At 37.9% G+C, this 11,845-nt stretch overlaps 1 protein-coding gene across 1 annotated transcript in view; it reads left to right on the forward strand.

The window, feature by feature from the left end:
- Positions 1–11,845, forward strand: part of Ift57 (intraflagellar transport 57) — a 55,456-nt gene that overhangs the window by 27,014 nt on the left and 16,597 nt on the right. The gene's annotated exons all lie outside the window — the stretch shown is intronic.

The following is an 11,845-nucleotide window of genomic DNA, read 5'->3' on the forward strand; positions in this document are numbered from 1 at the left end:
ATTTCATCCTCAGGGGACTAAACATAAACTTAGAAATAAGGCACACAGTCTACAGAAGATCATTACTGAAAACCATGGTGTTATGTCTATCCTCAAAGTAGGAACTCTACAAAGATTGCTGTTTCCTGAGATTCCTGAAAGAATATTCATCCTGTAGATATGTCCCACAACCCTTAAGTAATAGCTTAGACTGTGGCACCTGAGAACAAGATGAGCTAAATGACAGACAAGTCTTTCAAAATTAGTGGGAGAATCTTGCAGCCTACTGAGTGGTATATGATAGATCATGGAGGTGAATGCCTTGTTTGAATATCATGTGTAAATCACCTGTTAATAAGAATTTCTACACTGATTAGACCTCTGCTAGAAATCAAAATTTTCAAAAAGTAGTGTGCTTCTTCATTTTCTTTTGCAAAAGAAAATGCCATTTCCAGTTCTTTGATTTTTGCCAGAACAAATTCTCTTTAGAAAATAAAAATCACTATTGTTGTGATTCTAGATATAATAACATGCTAAAATAATTGTGTAGTTGCAAACGGCTTAATCCTAGAAGAAAACAAATTTAAGTTATTTGCTTTCATGCTAAGTAAACTCTTAGAAGCAGACATCTCCCTAAGAACCTAATGGGTTTTGTGTGTGTGTCTTAGCCATTTCGACACACTAGCATTAACCAAGAAGGAATGTGTAACCATGGGCGCTAACACAGGCTGCTTTGCTGAACGTACTGAAGTTTAGATTCTAGAGTGGACCAATTGAGAATCCTGGGTTGTGAAAAATCAGGACAATCAGAATTGTTCTGACTGGGGAAATAAATAATTAACTAATTTAAAATTGGACACTCACTCCCATCACATGCTGCCAGTTTAGTCTCATGAGGATCCACTGTGCCAAATTATTTATACAATCAAGTATATGAGTAACATCCCCAAGAGCAGATGTTTTGATTTCTCAGTATTTCTTAGGATGTGAATATTATTTTTGAATTTTGATTCTTACTTTTTTTTACATAAATTTCCCCAACTTTATTTGTTTATTGGTTATTTTGTTTATTTTCATTTAAAATGTTACTCCCTTTCCCAGTTTCTCCTCTGCAAACTCCCCATCCCTTCCTCTCACTCCTGCTTCTATGAGGGTGCTCCCCCACCCACCCACCCACTCCTGACTCACCACTCTAGCATCCTCCTACTCTAGGACATCCAGCCTCCACAGGACCAAGGGCCTCCCCTCCCAATGATGCCAGATAAGGCAGTTCTCTGTTACATATGCAGCTAGAGCCATGGGTTTCTCCATGTGTGTTCTTTGGTTGGTGGTAGTCCCTGGGAGCTCTGGTTGGTTGATATTGTTCTCCCTATGGGTTGCAAACCCCTTCAGCTCCTTTAGTCCTTTCCCTAATTCCTCCATTGGGGTCCCCGTTCTCAGTCTGATGGTTGGCTATGAGCATCCTCATCTGTATCGGTCAGACTCTGACAGAGCCTCTCTCAGGGAACACAGGCTCCTGTCAGCAAGCACTTCTTGGCATCAGCAATAGTATCTGGGTTTGGTGATTGCATATGGGATGGATTCCACAGTTAGGGCAGTCTCTGGATAGGCTTTCCTTCAGTCTCTGCACCACTCTTTGTCTGGGTATTTCTTTTAGACAGGAGCAATTCTGGATTAATATTCTTGAGGTGGGTGGGTGGGTGTGGGTGGGTGTGGGTGGGGTGGGGTGGGGTGGGGTGGGCCCATCCCTCAACAGGGGGGCGTGCCTAACCACTGGATATGATCTCTACAGGTTCTCTCTCCCTTTTCTTAGGTATTTTGGGTAATGTCGTCCCACTTGGGTCCTGGGAACCTCTTGATTCCCTGGCATCTGGAACTTTCTAGTGGCTACCCCCAGTTCTCCACTCCTATATACCTCCGTTCAATTTCCCGACACTCTGTACTTCTCCTTCCATACTTGATCCTCTTCTGCCCTCTTTTCCCTCTTATGGTTAAAACATACTGGTCGAAGCCATACTTGCTTTTGTCAGCATTCTTCTCTGGGTCATTTGGTCTTTATGGCCAGTGTTTCACAGTATTTTTTTTTCCCCTCTGAGCTTTTCAAATGTACCAAAGGGGAAGAAACATAGCATTAAAATCAATATTTATTTAGCTTAAGGAAAATAAAATTATACTGTGACTTAAAAACATTAAGAATAGAAAATGGATTCTCATTTCTCAGAAATTAAAAAGAAAAACAGTAAGCTAGCTCCATGTGAGTTTTCTTTTCAGATCCCGTGTATTGGGGAATGCTGCAGTTTCAGGGCACATCTTCCCTTGCCTTGATTCTTGACCCTACCCAATCACAGCTTTTATTTGGCTAACACAGTGACCTGTCACTCAGCACAGGCTACTTGGAGCATTCAGAGACCCTTCTTATTTCATTTCACATTTGAGGGAGAAAAAAGAAATTAAATATTTGGAGAGTCGGTGTGTTGTACTGGTTATCATGTATTAATATTTGAGTATGTTAGAGATTCTGCAAGACACATAATAAAGGGTCTCATTTAAACTCATTATAAATTTACTTTAAATGACTTTTATTAGTAAATAAGTTTCACATTTGTCTGCCACAGGTTAAGTTTGCTTTTTTTTTTTTCATATTTCCTTTCATGCTAAGTTTATTACTTCTATGGTTTCTCACAGGTAATTTAAGAAAAAAAAAAGACAAGGGAGTTCTTTAGTTTGGGAATATCTTCTTTACATGCTCCATTTGTGTCCACCAGATTTCATTATATACCAGTTTTTCCTTTGGAAGCCTTTCTATAATGTTACAATCAGGTTCTTTTTGCCAAAGTAACTTTTATCTATTATATGGCACTACTTGATACTGTTTCCTCTTTCCAAAGAATAGAAACTAATTTTAGTATTAGCATAAACAAAATCGAATTAGGAAACAGATTATGTGCCAAAAATACAAATAATGTGCTTCTCAACTGAAGACAAAGGTCTTGTTAGATATTAACTGAATAAAATTAAAAAGCTCAGACTACGAAGGAAATAAGCAATTGAAGAAATTACCTATAGAATTGGAAAAAATCTCTACAAGCTATACATCTAACACAGAATTATTTTCTAGCTTCCGTAAAGAACTCAAAAACCTGCCAAAGAAAACACCCTATCAACAAACGGACTAATGAGGAGAACAGACTGTTCCCCAGAGGTGATGTACAAATGACCAGTGAGCATGAAAAAATCAATATTCAGCTAGCAGAGAAATGCAAATTAAAACTACATTAAAATTCTATCTCATGGCAGTGAGAATGGCTATCATCAAGAAACAATAACAAAAGCTAGCAAGGCTGGGGCCTGGTAGGGACCCTTACTCACTGCTAATAGAAATATAAACAGATGCAACATTATAGAACTCAGCATGAAGGTTCCTCAAAAAAAAAAAAAAAAACCTATGATGAATAATATTATATGGCCCAGCTTTGAAACTCCTGGGCATAATCATGGAGAATGCTAAGTCATCATGCTATAGAGACACTTGTACATTTGTGTTCAGTGTGGGGCTTTTCACTTACACAAGTTATGGAAGTAGCCTAGGTGTGCCTCAACAAATGAGTATAGATACTTGGTATATATGCATAATAGAATTTTATTCAATCATAAATAAAATATTGCATTGGCAGGAAAATGGATGCTAAAAGAGATCATCAAATTATGGATATAGAAAATAACTCAGACAAATATTGCATGCTGTGACATAGATACATAAGCTCATATTGTGCTGGCTGGTTGTATGTCAACTTGATACAAGCCGGAGTCGTCTGAGGGAAAAGAACCTCAACTGACAAATTGCTTCCATACTATCAGGTTACAGGCAAGCCTGGAGGACATTTTCTTAGTGATTTAGTGGGACCATCCCTGCGCTAGTGGGCCTTAGTTCTATAAGAAAGCAGGTTGAGCAAGCCATGAGCCAGTAAGCAGCACTGCTCCATGGCCTCTACATCAGCACCTACTTCTAGTTCTCTGCCCTAACTTCATTTGATGATGAATGGTGATATGGAAGCATAGGCAAAATAAACCCTTTCCTCCCCAAGTTTGGCATGATAAAATGACATGACATTTTATCACAGCAAGAGAAACCCTAACTATAGACACACACACACATACACACACAAATATATACATACGTACATACATACATATATACATACATACATGGGAGATGTAGAGAGATTGAGGGAAATAAGGAAATTAGCAAAGCAGGTAGGGCAAGACAGATGAGGATGGTGAAGGAGGAGTTGAGATGGTCAGAAGAGACATGATGTACTCTGACAAAAACATCTTTATGAAAACTATCATTGTATATAATGAATATACAACAGTAGTTTAAATTCAATCTTGTTTTTAATTATGAAATATGCAAGTAATGTTTCAAAGAAGAACAAGCCAGAAGTGTTCTGTGAATTAGATCCAAAGCTTATTAATTTTCTAGTTGATTTTTGTCCACCTGACACAACCTGGATATGTCTTGGAAGAGGGAATCTTAACTGAGAAAATGATTTCATAAGATTGGCCTGGCAAATCTATAGGGCAGTTTCTTAATTAATGATTGATGTGGAGGCTCAGCTCATTAGAAGCAGTTCCACTCCTAGACTGGTTTTTATATAAGTTGGTCATGGTACCTTAACAGAACAGTAAAAAAGTAACTAAGAAATTGTTACCATGGAGTGGGCTATTGTGACAAGCTTGACCATGCTACTTCATAGAGAAATGTGGAAAACTTTGAGACTTTGGACTAGGAAAGCAGTGGAAGGCTGTATGCAGAGCTTATGGGAATCCCAGTAGGAACTTGGAGGACAGCGCAGCGAGTGATGTGGACTAAAGAGGCCCAGCTCAAGAGTTATTAAAGGGGAATAATAGCAGTATGTGGTCCAGGGACTGTTCTTTGTAGTTAAGCAAAGAATGTGACTGCTTTTTGCCCATGTCTTAATAATCTGCCTGAAGCTAAACTGAAAAGTACTGTACTAATTTCACTGGCAGAGGAAATTTTAAGACAGCCTTATATTGACTCTGTCAATAGTAATCACTCTCATTCAGATATACAATAAAAAGGAGTAAGCTGGACAAAAAGAAATAAAAATGTACATTGTGAGAAGAACAAGAACTATAAGAAATTTAATGTTGGCACCATGGCTTGTGCTGAAAGACATAGGCAGCAATGGAATAGAGTGACACCCTTGGAATGAGACCCTGCCTGGGTAAATTTGTAATTTGTGTAAAGAAAAGGTCTCTGAAATGGAGACCTTTCTACTGGAGTTATGTAATAGAGCAACAACAAATCAGTTTACACAAATGTAATTCAAGGAGGGGCGGGTTCCGTCCCTCGCAGGCCAACAGTGATCTTGTAGAGTCATGATCAGGAGTAAAGGTGTGGTAGAATCATTCTCCAAGGTTAAAGAAAGCTGCAGAGGCCGGGCTTGTGGTAGTGGAGGTCCAGTAAAGTCCACATGTAAAGCTGTTAAGCCTGAACTGTGTTAGAGACCCCAAGCCATGGGATATCATTCAAAGAGAGATACAGACAGGGACTGGGGACAGACAGAGAGACAGACAGGAGAGAGAAAAGTGTGTTACAGTCAACAAAGTTTGAATGGCAGAGGCGTCTAAGCCTTTTGACATTGGAAATGGAGCTACAGGATTTGGGGTCTGTCCTGCTGGACTTCTGTCTTGCTTGTCCAGTATGTCCTCACTATGCCCCAATTCTTTCTTTTTGGGATGGTAATATATATTTTGTGCCACCGTATGTTAGAAGTATGTAATTTGCTGTTTGATTTTACAGGGCTTTCAATTAAGAAATTACCTTGAATCTCAGAAGGGGCTTTGAACTTTGGACTTTTAAACTTTATTTGAGACTGTGAAAGACAATGGAGGACTTTTGAAATTGGACTAAATTCATTTTGCATTACAATGTGGCCCCAGTCCTATGGAGACCGGAGAGTGAAATGTAGTAGTTTAAATGAGAACAGCCCCTGTGTGCTCAGATAGGAGAATGCTTGATCCCCAGTGCTAGAACTCTTTGGGAAGAATTGGGAGGTATGGTCCTGTTGGAAGAGATTTGTCATTAGGGGTAGCTTTTGAGGTTTCAAAACCCACACTATTCCCAGTTAGCTCTCTCTTTCTCTCTGCCTTATGTTTGTGCATCAGATATATGCTATCAGCTACTCCTCTGGTACCATGGCTGCCTGCCTTCTTCCAGACTCCTTGCCATGATAGTCATGGACAACCTTTGGAACTGTGAGCCCCAGATTAAATAATTTCTTTTATAAGTTGTCTTGGTCATGGTGTTTTGTCACAGAAATTTTTTAAAAAGTAAAAAAATAAGATGGAATATGTAATCATTCTATTACTACTACTACTACTACTACTACTACTACTACTACTACTACTACTACTACTACTACTACCTCTGTATTATTTTACTGTGGGTGCCAAATTAGTATTCAGGAAGATTTACAGAGTGCATGCAGTAGTGCTTCTGTAATTTAAGGAATGTATAAAAGCATCTACAATATATTCTTTCATGAGTTTAACCAGGTTCATGTTGTTATCTTTTGCTAAATCTTTCCAATCATCCCTAGTAACTGTACACATTATAAAGCATCATTGTAATAATTGGGTTTTACTATTTACTATGTGCCAGGAACTGATCCTGGCACTGAATGTGCATTATATCACTTAACCCTTTCCCACCACTCAGAAAGCAAGTACCTTTTACCTCAAATGAGGAACTGTAAACAGAAAATTAATTTGATTATGGTAGTGATGAACATAGTATCTGAATGATAATACAGGCATTTGGCTATTCAGGTAAAGACAGTGTAACATGTGATTAAAAGCAGACATTATAACCCTAGCTCACTTGACATCAAATCATAGTGGTGAGTACAGCCACCCTGTACCTAAGTTTCCTAATCTGGAAAAATGGAATTTGTTATAATGCCTCCCTTCAGGAAATTACTAGGTGACTAAGTGAATGAGTACATCTAAAGCACTTAGGATTGCAACGGAGGAACCACACCGTGATGACCATTATTCCGTACATTTTTATTCATACAACTGATACTATATTGCTTTTCAAAAATATAACATAGCAGTCAGGCGTGGCAATGCAGACCTTTAATCCAGCACTCGGGAAGCAAAGGCTAGTCGATCTTTGTGAGTTTGAGGCCAGCCTGGTCTACAAAGAGAGTTCCAGGAAAGCCAAAGCTATTACACAAAGAAACCCTGTCTCAAAAAAAACAAAAACAAAAACAAAAACAATATACATACATATGTACATGTATGTGTGTGTATGTATGTGTGTGTGTGTGTATAATCATTGCATTGCATTGTATGTATTCCCAAACATTGTTTTAAAATATAGTATCAATGTCCATTCGCAGTCCTTGCCCTTCCATCAACACCCAACTGATTTCCAGGTGAAAGAGCTAGCATGTCTGAGCTCAACAGGTTGGGATCAGATGGGGAAAGTGAGGGTAGCGTTGTGCCAGAGCTAAGGGTTTGGTTTTGTATATGTCATTGTCCATTCGTATATTTGTTGACCTAAGATAAATGACTTCTTAAAATCATCAATCCTATTAGCCTTTATTAGAGGAATTCCTTTTCAAGTTATTGATGTTTTGTTTGTTTTATAACAATAGAAACCAAGTAAGTACTTTTCATATTTTTATTCCTCAAGAATAAGGAAAAACAGGAAGTGTGAAATCAGTTTTCAACTAAATTTTACCATAGACTGTTTTCTTCAGTAATACAGTGCTTATTTCTAAAAGATTGTACATGACAATGATTTAATATTAGGTATTTAATAGAATGAACAAATGTTCTAATATGCTTCAATGCCCTATGGATATAGTAATTAAAATTTTGATTAATTTCTTAAATAGGTTTTTTCCCAAATTATAATTAAATGTTTCCTGCTTTGTTTTTCAAAGAGATAGTTGGGTAGGTACCTCCTACGTTTTGCTAAAGTGTCTCTAGTAATTACGTAAATCTTCAGATTCATTACAAGGAAGTTAGATAAAGTGATTCTTTTGAAGGCTTTGGAAGTCTTACAACATATATTTCTAATTATCTCAATCCTTTGAGTCACTGAACTGCTTTCTTCATCCCTTCTTGTTCTCTAGTATCTCAGACTGCCATTGTAAAAAAAGAACCTGAAACTTTAAACTCCAACGCCAAGCAATTGAATTTTGTGTTAAAGTAAATAAAGCATTCAGGTGTTGCCTTGGGTGACTTACAGCAGGAGAGTCATTGTGCCTAGGATAAAATCGCTGCAATAGTTTTGAGCCTTTGGGCTTCTCAGTCACCATGAGAGCTAAACCCTAAGAGGGAACGAGGAGCCTTCATTAATCAGCAGGTAGAATTCCGTTTAAATGAACCTGGAGGGACCACAGAATTGCTATATTGGATCTCAGTCTCTTCAGATTGGAAGCCAAGTCCTGCAGGAAGTTACAGGGCTAGGCTTTCTCTTTTTATTATTGCAGACAAATTTGTACCTGGGAGCAATGGAGAGCAGGCCTCCCATTCCAAAGCAATAGGGAGACGGGCTTGTTTTGCCCTGTCCTGTCAGTGCATTTGGATACAGCATGAGAAGGTGTTAGCAGGAGTTAACGTTTCTAAATATTTATGTAATGTTATAGTTTGGGAATAAGAACATTTCTTAAGACATTCTCTAGTTTTGGGGTAGGAAATACTAATAATATTCTTGCATTCACAAGCCAAGAGATATAATGTATTCTGTGTGCTGGAATACAGGAATGAATTTTATGTATATGATCATTATTAAAATGGAATTCTGCCTGTTATTTGCATAATGGAAAAACTACATTTATAATTCTTAGAGATTTTCTGGTAGACCTTCTATTAAAAATATTCATGTAATTTAAAGAAAAATAAGACACCCAATTGTAGAAGTCAGCTTTTACAATTATAGCAACAAATGTAAATACAGGTGGCAATAAGTTGATCTCCATGAGGCTCCATGCAGGAGTAATAGCTCCAATTACTGTCACAAATGTTTGTAATTGTATCTATTGCTGCCAGACAATAAATGCTTTTTAATATAACAGGGCCATAAATGTACATGCTGCTGTTGTTTAAACAAAATACAATTTTCAGTAAATTTATCCTTGAAACACCTGCTATAATCAAAAAGAGGTGAATGCTATCAAAATAAACTGCCTGAATTAACTAGACACACATACATTTTTAGAACAGCCTGCATGATTACTCAACTGCCACTTTATCTCAGAACGAGGGAAAATACTCGCTGATGGACGTTTATAGCTAGCATTCTTCAAAAGAGATTGCACAAAGCAGCTATTCTTTGGGACTGTTGTATTATTTCAAACAAGATGTTATTTTGTGGACTGGAAGTTGTATTTGCAAGGTCAGCTGTTTGCTTTTGGTTTTGTATTTGCTTTGTTGCATGTGGATTGTGAATAGATACCAGATGGTGGGAAAGGTTCTTGTGCTTAAAATTATACTGAGTAATACAGCAAACAAGTGGAGACAAAGTCAGTCTCCCTAATCAAAGTCAAGATCGTCAGTTACTTCTGCCATCGGCCTGCTGAAGGCTCTGGCTATTGTGTAAGCATGGCTGATGATGCCTTCCTCTCTGTTTACCCTGACCATGATAAATGTTTAAACTAGAACTAGTAAAGGGTCAGTAGGTCACAAATTAAAACAGATGAAAGTATTTTTTGACTTAGTGATTACCATTAGCTGTAACTAAAGAGCATCAGCTGTGGTGGCTGATTACAAGGAAATAACCAGTGGAAACTGTGTGCTTTGTTAATACTGCAAAGGCAAGAAACCAATGCCTCACTGCCCACAGACCGCAAATAGACACCTGTGATTGAGAGTGGTGAATTAATGTATATTGATTATAATTAAAATGTCTAGACTGCCTAAATATTTCATTATTGTAAAGTATGATTTAATGTTTCCCTTGAATTGCTTCATATAAAATATGAATTGGAGCAAAAACCATTTGTCACATAGACCTTCGTGCAAAATGTAGTTTTTATTGGCTTGACTCATTTTTTCCAATCCAATGTTAGAGTCATTCTCACTACTTCTGTGTTTTATTTGAAATTTCTTAGTATTTGAACAAAACTTTATTCCCATGGCTTTAGTTCCATTATTTTTGCCTGTCTCTTTATACCAAAAAATTGACATATGTTTCTTGGTTCTTTAAAAATGTAGAAGATAACCGTTTTTTGTTTGCTTGCTGGAAGGATGTTGAACGTCAGTCTGAGATCTAAGTTTTGATTGTCAGATTCTTAAGCTTAGGTGGAACTGTTGTTGAAAACTTGACACAAAAACAAGTGTCACCTGGGAAAAGAGAGTCTCAATGGATTGCCCATATTAGATTGCTCTGTGGCCATGTCTATGAAGAATTGTCTTGATTGTTGGTTGATGTGGGACTCTCCGCATCCATGCTGGGAAGCTGGCCATGGCAGGATGCTGCCTGACTTGATTGTATACAGATATTATTTAGGCAACTGCTGCTGCTGTGTGTGTCCACAGTACATGGAACATGCATGCCACAATGTGCACAGAGAGGTGAAAGGTCAACTTCCTGGGGTTGGTTTTCTCCATCTACCATTACATGAATTTCACAAACCAACCATAGGTCATCAGGCTTGCTTGCACATCAAGAACCCTTACCCACTGAGCCATTGTGCTGGTTTGATAGATTTCATTTGATCTTGGTGAGGTTGTATGTGTGTGTGTGTGTGTGTGTGTGTGTGTATGTGTGTGTCTGTGTGTGTGTGTGTGTGTGTGTGTGTACATAAATACATACATACTTAAATATACCCGCTTTGAGGCTAAGACTGTCTCTGAGCAGGTAGCTCACAGTTTCCACTAGGCTGCCTGGCCAGTGTCCCTAGGATCTATCTACCTGTCTCCACTCACACACACCCAGCCCCAACACTGGAGTTACAGGTCAGTGCCTATATGCTCAGCATTGGTAGAGGCTCCGAGCTTAGATCCTCATACTTGACAGCAAGCACTTTCCCGTTGAGTCATCTCCCTGGCTTATTATACTTTATATTGTGATCTATTTATATTTGATAAATTTCTTGTTCAGAATGTCCCTTTCCTTATTTTATTGAACTTTCCAATTTTCTTATATTTCATTAAGCCTTCTTTAAAGTCATCATTTGGAATCCTTTTTTCAAACAAGTCATCTGGATGTTTTCACTGTTCAGACCTGTAGCAAGGCAAGAGTGTTGCTGAGAAAGCATTTGACAAAATCCCACATCCATTCATGATAAAAGTCTTGGAAAGATCAGAAATTCAAGACTCATATTTGAACATAGTAAAAGCAATACAGAAAACCAGTAGCCAACATCAAACTAAATGGAGAGAAACTTGAAGCAATCCCACTAAAATCAGGAACTAGACAAGGCTGCCCACTCTCTCCCTCCCTATTCAATATTGTACTTGAAGTCCTAGCCAGAGCAATTAGGCAACAAAAGGAGATCAAAGGGATACAAATTGGAAAGGAAAAAGTCACGTTGTCACTATTTGCTGATGATATGATAGTATACTTAAGTGACCCCAAAAATTCCACCAGAGAGGTCCTAAACCTGATAAACAACTTCAGCAAAGTAGCTGGATATAAAATTAGCTCAAGCAAATCAGAGGCCTTCCTATACACAAAGGATAAACAGGCAGAGAAAGAAATTAGGGAAACAACACCCTTCACAATAGTTACAAATAATATAAAATATCTCGATTTAACTCTAACTAAGCAAGTAAAAGATCTCTTTGACAACAACTTCAAGTCTCTGAAGAAGGAAATTGAAGA

The sequence above is a fragment of the Mastomys coucha genome, unplaced genomic scaffold (genome assembly GCF_008632895.1).
Source record: "Mastomys coucha isolate ucsf_1 unplaced genomic scaffold, UCSF_Mcou_1 pScaffold12, whole genome shotgun sequence".
Classification (NCBI taxonomy): Eukaryota; Metazoa; Chordata; class Mammalia; order Rodentia; family Muridae; genus Mastomys; species Mastomys coucha.